This window comes from Podarcis bocagei (genome assembly GCF_964188305.1).
Source record: "Podarcis bocagei genome assembly, chromosome: 7".
Taxonomy (NCBI): domain Eukaryota; kingdom Metazoa; phylum Chordata; class Lepidosauria; order Squamata; family Lacertidae; genus Podarcis; species Podarcis bocagei.
This window is the reverse complement of record NC_138132.1, coordinates 5,025,794-5,038,364: the sequence shown is the minus strand read 5'-3', so window position 1 is coordinate 5,038,364 and position 12,571 is coordinate 5,025,794. Positions and strand designations below refer to the sequence as shown.

Below are 12,571 nucleotides of genomic sequence, written 5' to 3'. Positions count from 1 at the left end.
TCGAGAACACTATCCAACCATCTCGTCCTCTGCCGTCCCCTTCTCCTTGTGCCCTCCATCTTTCCCAACATCAGGCTCTTTTCCAGGGAGTCTTCTCTTCTCATGAGGTGGCCAAAGTCTTGGAGCCTCAGCTTCATGATCTGTCCTTCCAGTGAGCACTCAGGGCTGATTTCCTTAAGAATGGAGAGGTTTGATCTTCTTGCAGTCCATGGGACTCTCAAGTGTCTCCTCCAGCACCATAATTCAAAAGCATCAATTCTTCGGCGATCAACTATGTATGCTACCTTTTTCAAAATTACTATTTTTATTGAAAGAATTTCAATTATAAGGGGGGGGGGAAGTGTTACAAAGGGGGGGGAGAGGGGAAAGAACAAAGATGTTTATAAGAAAGAGAGAGAGGGAAAAGAGAATATACAAAAATAACACCTTGAGCTCCTTGGAGGAAAAGAGGGAATAAATACCTTGCCCGTGTTTTAAGCAAAAGGACAGGACCCTTGTGAGAATGACGAAACCATGTGTCTTGTTTGTTTCCCTAATCCTGAGTTTATCTTTGGCAAATATAGTCTATTTTATAGGTCCAAAACAGTCTTCGTAGAAGAGGCTATAATTACAGTTTGCTAGAAACACAAGGTTAGTGTCCTGATCGTTATGTTAAGCGTTAGAAGGTCAGGAAGTTTTATCCATGCTTTCCAGGCAGGACTGAGAGAGACTCCAGAGCAAACCCACCTTGAGGAATGTGAGCCAGTCTCTCCCCAAATTGCAGCCTTGCTCCTTGGCCACAAACAGGCCAAGATAAAGCAGGACTGGGAGAAGCTGGGGGGGATTCCCTAGTCATCAAGGACTTTGGAATTCAGGCAGGAGTCACCAGATGCACAGATATTGCAAGGGCGACCCCTGATCTGCCAGCAGTGGAGGTGAAAAAGATCTAGGGGTCTTAGCAGACCCCAGTCTGAACACGAGTCAACAGTGCAATGCAATAGCAAAAGTAGTTGATGCATTTCCAGGCTGCGTCAACAGAAGTCTAGTGTCTCAAGCACATCCCCTCCAACATGTTGACTCTGGAAACCTGGACACACATCTTCCCAGCCAGTCACATGACCTGCCCAAGACTGACTAGCCCAATATTATATTTTGTTGGAAGCCGCCCAGAGTGGCTGGGGAAGCTTCTCACTGGGCTCCTTTCCTGTCCAGTTATCCCCTCACCTGTTCACACCTGGGCCAACCTGAGACTCTTCTCCCGGCAGCTGGGCGAGGTCTACGGCTCGGTCTTCACAGTCTACCTGGGGCTGCGGCGAGTCGTGGTCTTGAGCAGCTACAAGGTGGTGAAGGAAGCCCTGGTGGACCAGGCAGAGGACTTCAACGCGAGAGGGCAGCTGCCGTCCTTCTCCAAGGATTTCCATGAGCACGGTGAGAGGTCCATCCCTGTGGGGAAAGGGGGCTTGGGGCACAGCTCAGTCCATCTTTCTGTCACTCATCAGACATGGGTCTGATGGTAGAGTGCCAACCTGGTGCCCTCCATCTGGTTTGGACTACAATTCCAATCAGCGTCAGCTAGGGATGGGCCGATAGGACTCGAACCCATGGCTTCAAGTTACAAGAAAGGAGATTCTGACTAAGCATCAGGAAGAACTATCTGATGGGATGTCAAAGTCAGTGAGCTCCCGTTGCTCGGTCCCTGCTCCTGCCAACCTAGCAGTTCAAAAGCAAATCAAAGTGCAAGTAGATAAATAGGTACCGCTCCGGCAGGAAGGTAAATGGCGTTTCCGTGTGTTGCTCTGGTTTGCCAGAAGAAGCTTAGTCATGCTGGCCACATGACCCGGAAGCTGTATGCCGGCTCCCTCGGCCAGTAAAGCGAGATGAGCGCCGCAACCCCAGAGTCTGCCACGACTGGACCTAATGGTCAGGGGTATCTTCACCTTTTTATCTGATGGGAAAAGCTGTTAGACAGTGGAACGGTCTCCCCCCAGAGGTTGTGAACTCTCCTTCCTTGAAGGGTTTCAAACAGAGGTTTGGTGTCTACAATTCTATGGTCTGTCAATTTTGGTTTCTATGAGTTTCTCATCTTCCCCACTCTTAAGTTCGGTTTCCCACATATCCACATTGGTTTGCGAATTATTCTTCCAAATTTGAGTGCAAGATTCTCCTAACATGCACATTTTTCTTAATAGGTACAACATTGCAAAGCAATTTCCCCAAACCAAAATGCCTTTCACCCACCTTATTTCTGTGACTGCAAGTTGCCATAAGCTGTTTTTAACCTTGTGCTTTAATGTTGCAACCCCCAGCCCTACGCTGGGACCTTAGGGTAAAGGGCGGGTAATTAATGTTTAGATATTGGCATCTGTCTGTCTCTAGAGACAATGGAGTGTGCCTCTGGGGTGAAGGCAAACCATTGTGTTAGCAAACCATTCTGTTAGTGACCTCCCCAGGGCAGAAGCCTGGGCAGTGTACATGGGAGTCCTGGTCTTCCCAGAGGACAAGACCCCTCTTGGTCCCACTGATGTGGTCCCAAGGAAAGCAGAGCAAGACGTTTGACACCAGCTTGGCTGCAGGAGTTGCCAGAAGGAGGCGTACAAGGCATCATCCAATCACCTTAGGGATTTGTGTAGGGTTTAATCCTTTGCCTTGACTTCTCCTGAAGATATTCCACAAGGCAGCAGGGTTTTAGGACCAGAGTTTTCCTTCTCCTTGATGGGCTCCCTTCCCAGGTGGAAGAGCACCACCTGCCCCTCACTTCCCTCTACAGCATATGCAGAAACCACTTTCTTGACCATTGGACTCACTCTTGGTCCTGTTTACTCAATCCGCTCAATTCTTATGCATGCTTTATTTTTGAGGCTCTTGACTTGGCTGAAGAACTGTGTTGCAAAATTCAGAGATGCATGGATTCGCAGCTGTGTTCCAGTTCTTGGCACATCTCGTAAATACAAACTGAATTGACTCCACCCCCACCAGCCAACTGAGCCAGATGTTACTGGGATTGATGCAAGTTCCCATCCCTCTAATGACTGGAGGGCACCAGGTTGGCATAGGCTGATTTATCCACACTGATTGTTTCTTGAAAGCAATGTACTTGGCAACATTCAACCTGCACATAAAGAGTGGTTGCGAAGGGTATTGTTTATCTCAGCAGCAGAAAGGCTAGGAGAAATATATGCAGCAAATTGGAGGTCAGGAAATGGGAGGTTGTGGGAGATGTCTCTGGGAAACATAACACATGAATCGGCCAAGGTTTAAAAGGAGGAGTAGCAAAGAGACAATCTGTACTGGGAAATTATTATTTTCTCTCTCTCTGAATAGATTTTATTAAAAGTTTGGAAACCACTAGCTTATATATTTAGCAGCTCAGTAGTGCTTTTGGGTCTCCAACCCAGTGTCAGTATTCCCTTCTCATCCTCCTGCTCCTCTCACTGGAACTTTGGAACTCCCTTCCATGAGAAGTTAGATTACCTCCCTCCTTGCTGTCTTTCCACTGGCAAGTGAAAATCTTCTTATTCCAACAGACCTTTGGGAGAGGAGTTCTTTCAAGGAAAGAGCTGGTGTCGTGTTGTTGTTATTGTAATTTTATGTATGTTTTTAATAGATTACATTATATTCATGTTTAATTGTTTTTTTTAATTATTGTCCCACTCCACCTGTTCCTATTTTCTCTGCAAATTGTCCCGAGTCCCTGTCAAGGAAGAAGGGTGGGGGGGTATACACAAAAATATTGCAATAATCATAATATTGCTTGGCCAGGGCTGACCTTTTCCAACGGTGATTGGTGGAGGCAGCTTCGCAGGTTCAGCCTCACCACCTTGAGGAATTTCGGGATGGGGAAACGGTCCATCGAGGAGCCGATCCAGGAAGAGGCCCGGTGCCTGGCAGAGGAGTTCCGTAAGTTGCAAGGTAGGCCTCTGGAGAAATCCATAATTAAAGGATTGGTCGCCTCTAGAAGACTCTGTGGTGCTTGGTCCACAAGCGTAGCCATCGTGTGCTCTTGCCAAAGACAGACCTTTCATTCCCTCCTCCTGCCTTCTGTCTCTCCCTACTAGGGACGCCCTTTGACCCCACCGTCGTCATCAGCCGAGCCGTCTCCAACGTCATCTGTTCCATCGTATTTGGGAAGAGGTTCCAGTACGACGATGAGAAATTCATCACCCTGAGTGAGCTGATCACAGAACGGTTCCGCGTGGCCAGCCTGCCCCCGTCTCAGGTGAGGGCGGACGGACTGCAACCCCCCCCCCCAATATATCTACCCTTTACTTATTATCGTGGGTTTTTTTAAAAGCAAAGAACTGAAAAGTTAAACAATAGAGTGTCACAGCATGGAAGGGCAAAAGAGCAAAGATACAGCCCAGTTCCAAAGCATTAATGCATACAAAGCTTATATTTGCAAATAAAGACTATTTATTAGACACAGTATTCCCCTGTGAATTACATCATCACCATCACCATCATTAATTTTTAATCCATCATTTTGAATTATAGCAATCTGAAAAATACATATACGGCAACAAACAACAAAAGCAAAGCAAAGCAATGGTTTGGCTTTTCTGTTAAGGTCACTTCTCTCCTTCTGCCTTCTGTCTCTTCCCACTAGGGACGCCCTTTGACCTCATCGTCATTCAAGGGTCCTCATTATCAGCACCTCTTTTTTATTGAAAAGTGTGACTTTTACTGTAACAACATCATGATGAGTACTGGCACCTATTTTTCTAGGGGGGAAAAGCACTGGACAGAAATACAGTAACTATATGAAAACCAATAGCTATTACCAATAATTGGCTGTCTTGTGACTTGAGGCAACTCAGAACTGTAAATATAAATGTGACGAAAAGAAATAGGTTTGAAGCTGACAAGAGCAGTAAAACGTTGAATAAAAAGCAAGGAATGTGGTTTGCTGGAGGCTCTGCACTTTTGGTAACCAGCCATGAACTGGATTGTGGCCATCTTTTGAAATGTGCACTTCTCTGAATTTTGCAGTGTAAATCCCCAAGCCAAGTAAAGAGTACAAAGGTGCATATCCTGGGATTGTAAAGCATGCATAAAAAGGTCTATAATAGTGAAAATATCATACACAGAGGCATCACATAGCCACAAAATGCTTTGCAAAAATGTGCTTCTTAGGCAATTGTGCATACGAAAACGGCAATGTTAGGAGGAATTTGCACTAAATGGTTGATGAATTTTCAGGAAACTGATATGGAGGGCACCAGGTTGTGGAAGACTGGATTGGGGATTTGATTTTCCTTTTTAAAAGTTCATTTTATAATGTACATAAAACACAGAGAACAGTTATAACAAGAGATGGGAATGAAAAGATGAAAAACAAAATTTTAAGAGAGGCACATGGGTTAGCATAACAAAGTCCAAGCAAAAAAGACTGACTTCCAAGGCTAGTTCCAGATCTGCCGGGCTGGGGAGAAGGGCTATCTTGAGAAAGAGGCTTCCTTTGTATATGTAATAAAGTCAAAATAAAAAAAATTCCTTTCAGTAGCACCTTAAAGACCAACTAAGTTAGTTCTTGGTATGAGCTTTCGTGTTTGACTATGGCAGACCAACACGGCTACCTATCTGTATATGTAATAAAGAAATGCCAAGTCATATGAAGAGCCTTGTCAAACTCTCAAATGATTCACAGCTTTCTTCATTATCGCTATATTCCACACTGAGCGTTGCCAAGCACCCAGTGTAAGATTTTGTAATGACTATTCAAGTTGCCAAGATCATATATTAGACCAATTCCCTTGGCAATGTATCTACATTGGTATCATCAAAAATATTCATGTTTTGGAGACAGGACCAGAATCTTGATGTCTGGTTCTGTTTATCATAAATATTCAAAGCTTACAATGTAGAACTAGTTTGTAAAACTCTTTTTCTAGATTTGTTGGCTGTGGATAGGTTGACCATTGCTCAAGGATGGAGAAATAGGCCAGACTTTCCCCTTCACATTCGCTTTCAGAAGGCTCTATGTATCACGATTTCAGAAATGTTTATTCATTTGAGGCACTGCCCAGCCAATAGCCTATGCTGTCATGTACCATATTTTTTCGTGTATAACATAGAATCATAGAATCATAGAATCATAGAGTTGGAAGAGACCACAAGGGCCATCGAGTCCAACCCCCTGCCAAGCAGGAAACACCATCAGAGCACTCCTGACATATGGTTGTCAAGCCTCTGCTTAAAGACCTCCAAAGGAGGAGACTCCACCACACTCCTTGGCAGCAAATTCCACTGTCGAACAGCTCTTACTGTCAGGAAGTTCTTCCTAATGTTTAGGTGGAATCTTCTTTCTTGTAGTTTGGATCCATTGCTCCGTGTCCGCTTCTCTGGAGCAGCAGAAAACAACCTTTCTCCCTCCTCTATGTGACATCCTTTTATATATTTGAACATGGCTATCATATCACCCCTTAACCTCCTCTTCTCCAGGCTAAACATGCCCAGCTCCCTTAACCGTTCCTCATAAGGCATCGTTTCCAGGCCTTTGACCATTTTGGTTGCCCTCCTCTGGACACGTTCCAGTTTGTCAGTGTCCTTCTTGAATTGTGGTGCCCAGAACTGGACACAGTACTCCAGGTGAGGTCTGACCAGAGCAGAATACAGTGGCACTATTACTTCCCTTGATCTAGATGCTATACTCCTATTGATGCAGCCCAGAATTGCATTGGCTTTTTTAGCTGCCGCGTCACACTGTTGGCTCATGTCAAGTTTGTGGTCAACCAAGACTCCTAGATCCTTTTCACATGTACTGCTCTCAAGCCAGGTGTCCCCCATCATGTATTTGTGCCTCTCATTTTTTTTGCCCAAGTGCAATACTTTACATTTCTCCCTGTTAAAATTCATCTTGTTTGTTTTTGCCCAGTTCTCTAATTTGTCAAGGTTGTTTTGAAGTGTGATCCTGTCCTCTGGGGTGTTAGCCACCCCTCCCAGTTTGGTGTCATCTGCAAATTTGATCAGGATGCCCTTGAGTCCTTCATCCAAGTCATTGATAAAGATGTTGAATAAGACCGGGCCCAAGACAGAACCCTGTGGCACCCCACTAGTCACTCTTCTCCAGGATGAAGAGGAACCATTGATGAGCACCCTTTGGGTTCGGTCAGTCAGCCAGTTACAAATCCACTGAGTGGTAGCAGAGTCAAGACCGCATTTTACCAGCTTCTTCACAAGAATATCATGGGGCACCTTGTCAAATGCCTTGCTGAAATCAAGGTAGGCTACATCCACTGCGTTCCCTTCATCTACCAGGCTTGTAATTCTGTCAAAAAACGAGATCAGGTTAGTCTGACATGACTTATTTTTCAGAAATCCATGCTGACTATTGGTGATCACAGCATTCCTTTCTAGGTGCTCACAGACTGTTTGCTTAATGATCTGCTCCAGAATCTTCCCTGGTATTGATGTCAGACTGACTGGGTGGTAATTATTTGGGTCCTCTCTTTCCCCCTTTTTGAAAATAGGGACAACATTTGCCCTCCTCCAGTCTGCCGGGACTTCGCCTGTTCTCCAGGAATTCTCAAAGATGACTGCCAGTGGTTCTGAGATCACATCTGCCAGTTCGTTTAATACTCTTGGATGCAGTTCATCTGGCCCTGGAGACTTGAATACATCTAAACTGGCCAAGTATTCTTGTACTATCTCCTTAGTTATTCTGGGCTGTGCTTCCTTTGCTGAATCATTTGCTCCAAATTCTTCAGGTCGGGCATTGTTTTCTTTATCGGAGAAGACTGAGGCAAAGAAGGCATTGAGGAGTTCAGCCCTTTCTGTGTCCCCTGTTTGCATTTCACCATCTTCTCCTCTGAGTGACCCCACTGTTTCTTTGTTCTTCCTTTTGCTACGAACATACCCATAAAAGCCTTTTTTGTTGCTTTTAACCTCTCCAGCAAGCCTGAGTTCATTCTGTGCTTTAGCTTTTCTGACTTTGTGTCTACACGTGCTGGCTATTTGTTTGAATTCCTCTTTGGTGGTTTCCCCCCTTTTCCATTTTTTGTACACATCCTTTTTTAATCTTAATTCAGTTAAAAGTTCTTTAGATAGCCACCCTGGCTTCTTTAAGCACCTTCCACGTTTCCGTCTCATTGGTATTGCCTGACGTTGTGCTTTTACTATCTCCCTCTTAACAAACTCCCAGCCATCATGAACTCCCTTTCCTTTTAGTATTACTGTCCATGGGATCTCACCCAGCACTTCCCTAAGTTTTATGAAGTCGGCTTTCTTAAAGTCAAGAAATTGAGTCCTAGTATGCTTGGCTGTTCCTTTCCGCTGTATAGTAAACTTCAGAAGAGCATGATCACTCGCGCCTAATGATCCTTCCACTTCTACCCCCATGCCCCCATGCCCCCCATGTATACAACACCCCCCATGTATACAACACCCCCTTTTTGGGGGGACTCCAAATTAAGAAAGTGGGGGATACACTTCTTCTTCTTCTTCTTCTTCTTCTTCTTCTTCTTCTTCTTCTTCTTCTTCTTCAATCACTCGTAGCTGAGTAAGATTGTCTTCCATAAACACGGTTTTAACAATGAGTCCGTAAGTGACTGTGGAGGCTAATTCTGGATCCACACATCCTTCCACGGTGGAGACATTGGTTCCTGGGAGGGATTTGATCACGGTGTGGATTTGCCAGCGTGCCTTCCTCTTAGCACATTTCTCCCTTGCGTTCTGAGTTTGAGTGTCTTCAAAGTCCATGACACCTTTGGTCAAGGCTGTTCTCCAACTGGAGCGCTCGCAGGCCAGTGTTTCCCAGTTGTTGGGGTTTATACTACATTTTTAAAGATTTGCCATGAGACAGTCTGTAAACCTCTTTTGTTGACCACCAGCATCACGCTTTCCATTTTTAAGTTTGGAATAGCGTAGTTGCTTTGGAAGACGAAATCAGGCATCTGCACAACATGACCAGTCCAACGAAGTTGATGTTGAAGAATCATTGCTTCAACACTGGTGATCTTTGCTTCATCCAGTACACTGATATTAGTTCGCCTGTCTTCTCAAGTGATGTGTAAGATTTTTTGGAGACACCGTTGATGGAATCTTTTGAGAAGTTGGAGATGGCATTTGTAAGTGGTCCATGCTTCACAAGCATACAGTAAGGTTGGTAGTACAATAGCTTTGTAAACAACCATTTTGGTTTCCCTGCAAATGTCCCACTCCTCAAACACTCTGCACTTTAATTGGGAGAAAGCCGCACTTGCAGAGCTCAGGCGATGCTGAATTTCGGCATCAGTGTTGACCGTTGTGGAAAGATAATTGCCTAGGTAGGAGAAGTGGCTTTCTCAATAATGATGGAACTCAACAGAGAATACCTTTATTTTTATATGCCTATATTATTTGCAAAGGGAATCTTTGTGGGGGTTAGCATAGCAACACAAGAAGAGTCTGCCTGTTGGATCAGGCCAAAGCTTTTTCATTTAGTCTGTTCTCACAGTGGCCAACCTGATGCCTATTATGGGAAACCCACAATCAGGAATTGAGTGGAAGAACAACCCTCTTCCCTCCTGTGGTTTCCAGCAACAGAAACATTACTGCCTTCAACCATGAAGGCAGAGCTTAGCCGTTGTTGCTGGCAGCCCTTGACAACCCTCTTCTTTGTAAATGTAGGAATATGTCTTCAATGCCAGTGGATCAATATTTGGGATGGGCTTGAATGATGCTGTGGTCCAAGGAGACAGGATAGTCAGGCAACAGGAGTTCAATATGTGGGCAGGAGTTCAAATCTCCCTGTTTTGGGTTTTCAAAAGCTGTTCAGTATGACAGAGGGTCAAAGACTTCTTCTGTCTGCTCCTTGTTTTCTGGCTGCCTCTGGCACCGTGGCCTGGCGTCTTGGCTTCAACTGCCTCCTACTTGGACCTTGGAGCTCCTTGGATCTCAAAGCGCAGCATGTGACCTTTGGGCAGGGCGCAGAACTGGCAGAAGTCCTGGCAGGCACTGTCTGGGCCTGTGTTCCCACTGACCCTCCATCTGACTTGGCTTCCTCCAGCCCCTTGGCAGCCAGAAGAGCAGCTGGGCTCTGCTCCCAGGCGAGGCTGGTCAAAGATTGACAGCGATGGACCCAGATCAGTGGCATAACTGGGGTTTTTGCCACCCGGGGCAGTCACTGAGTTTGCTGTCCCTCTTGTCTATCATTTCGTGGATATGGTCTGATAGTTGTTAGGAGACCATCCCCATTTCCAGGGGCAAACAAACAAAAACAAACACCATGTGCGAGGCCAAAATTTGGAACACACTCCCGCCTCTTAAAAAGTAGAGACATCACCTTGCCAACAAAGTGATGTATGGAAGTGAAAGCTGGACCATAAAGAATGCTGATCACCAAAGAATTGATGCTTTTGAATTATGGTGCTGGAGGAGACTCTGGAGAGTCCCATGGACTGCAAGAAGATCCAACCTCTCCATTCTGAAGGAAATCAGCCCTGAGTGCTCACTGGAAGGACAGATCCTGAAGCTGAGGCTCCAAGACTTTGGCACCTCATGAGAAGAGAAGACTCCCTGGAAAAGACCCTGATGTTGGGAAAGATGGAGGGCACAAGGAGAAGGGGGCGACGGAGGACGAGATGGTGGGACAGTGTTCTCGAAGCTACCAGCATGAGTTTGACCCAACTGCGGGAGGCAGTGGAAGACAGGAGTGCCTGGCATGCTCTGGTCCAGGGGGGCACGAAGAGTCGGACACGACTAAACGACTAAACAACAACAGTGCCCCATCAGCTTGGCACGCAGTGCAGGAGAACTGCTTGCACTGCCCTGAATCTGCCACTGCCATTCCCCTCACCAAGCTATAATTCCCCGATGGGCGCAGCACCCCTTTTCACAGGGAACCCTGGAATTGTAACTCTGGGAGGTGACTAGGGAGGGTCTCAGATTCCTCAAGGTGGGTTTGCTCTGGAGTCTCTCTCAGTCCTGCCTGGAAAGCATTGATAAAACTTCCTGACCTTCTAACGCTTAACATAACGATCAGCAAACTAATCTTGTCTTTCTAGCAAACTTCAATTACAGCCTCTGCTACAAAGACTGGTTTGGACCTATACAATAGACTATATTTGCCAAAGATAAACTCAGGATTATGGAAAGAAACAAGACAGTTTTGTCATTGTCACGAGGTTCCTGTCCTTTTGATTAAAGCACGGGAATGGTATTTTGTTATGAGAATTTTAAGGTCTAAGATATAAAATAAATGTTCATAAATGTACCAGGCAAACACATACATGAATATATAAGTCACATGTCTGAAACAGTACAGGAAAAGAGTCCTAAAGCCATGTTGACTCTTTCAGTGACCTCAAATATTCCTCTTCAGTTTGGGTGGAAATGGGAAAAGCCTCCCCATTGTCTCTGTGCTCACAAATCCTGCCTGAAGGGCACATTTGGGTATGAATAGGGTGAGCCTGTGACCTGGACTCAGGAATTAAGTATTTACCATCACAAAAGAATGGCCAGGCTGTCCAGGTAAACTCATTAACAGGTTTCCCACCAGACAGGATTCTGTGGTAGACTGCCTCTTCTGTGATGTATGTATGATGTATTGGGGGGTGGCCTTGAGCTACAGGTTAGGCAATTTCAAAAGTCTATATAAGAGCTTCCACACCAATGTTCTGGGGTCCTCCTTCCTCCTGCGTGGGGGGGGGGGGTGAGAGCACCCTGTTGCAACAGTGAAATATACTCAGAGTCGCAAAGTGATTTCATGCTCTTTATTCAGCTCATAGTGGTGTGGTGGAATGAATGAAAGTCCCCTCACAGTATCTGCTTTATATACATTATTTACACAATGGACTGCACATGATTGGCTAATTCCGGAATTCTACTGTAAGCCAATCAGGTTGTAGATTCACTTCTATCTGGAGCAGGATTGGGTGGTTCCTGCCAACCAATCATACTGCTGCATTGTTCTAGGACCAATCAGACTGCTGCATTCTGAATCCTATTGTTCTAGGACCAATCAGACTGCTGCATTTTGGATCCTATTGTTCTAGGACCAATCAGACTGCTGCAGTTTGGATCCTATTCAACTCAGTACATAATGAACAGTTTAATAAAGATCATGCTTACTAGCTGCTTTGCTTCTCAATATTCTCTGGTTGGCTTGCGTTATTTTCTCCTACCGATAGAGAACATACATAAGGACTCCATATGGCTCTTGGATACCCCATAAGGGATAAAGGAACAGTTTTCTCTTATAACATATTTATCCCATCTTTTCATCCAAGAAGCTCAAGGTGGAGTATATTACATAGCATTTTTGTATATTCTCTTTTTTCTCTCTCTCTTTCTTACTCCCCCCCTTTGTAACACTTTCCCCCCATTATAATTGAAATTCTTTCAGTAAAAATAGTAATTTTGAAAAAGGTAGCGTACATAGTTATTTCCCTCCCTATTTAATCTCCACAACAACAACCTTGCGAGGCAGGTTAGGCTGAGAGTGACTGACTAGCCCAAGGGCACCCAAATGAGCTTCAGGGCCAGGGTGGGGGGGGCATTTGAACCCTGGTCTTTCCCAGGTTCTAGTCTGACACTATAACCACTATGGGACACAGCAAACAAACAGGGATTTGTAGGAAATAAACAGAGTTCCTCTTCTCAGGGAACTGTAGCTCTG

The 12,571-nt window shown here is 45.2% G+C and overlaps 1 protein-coding gene across 1 annotated transcript in view; it reads left to right on the top strand.

The window, feature by feature from the left end:
- Window positions 1-12,571, top strand: part of LOC308590428 (cytochrome P450 2A13-like) — an 80,167-nt gene that overhangs the window by 29,645 nt on the left and 37,951 nt on the right. The gene's annotated exons all lie outside the window — the stretch shown is intronic.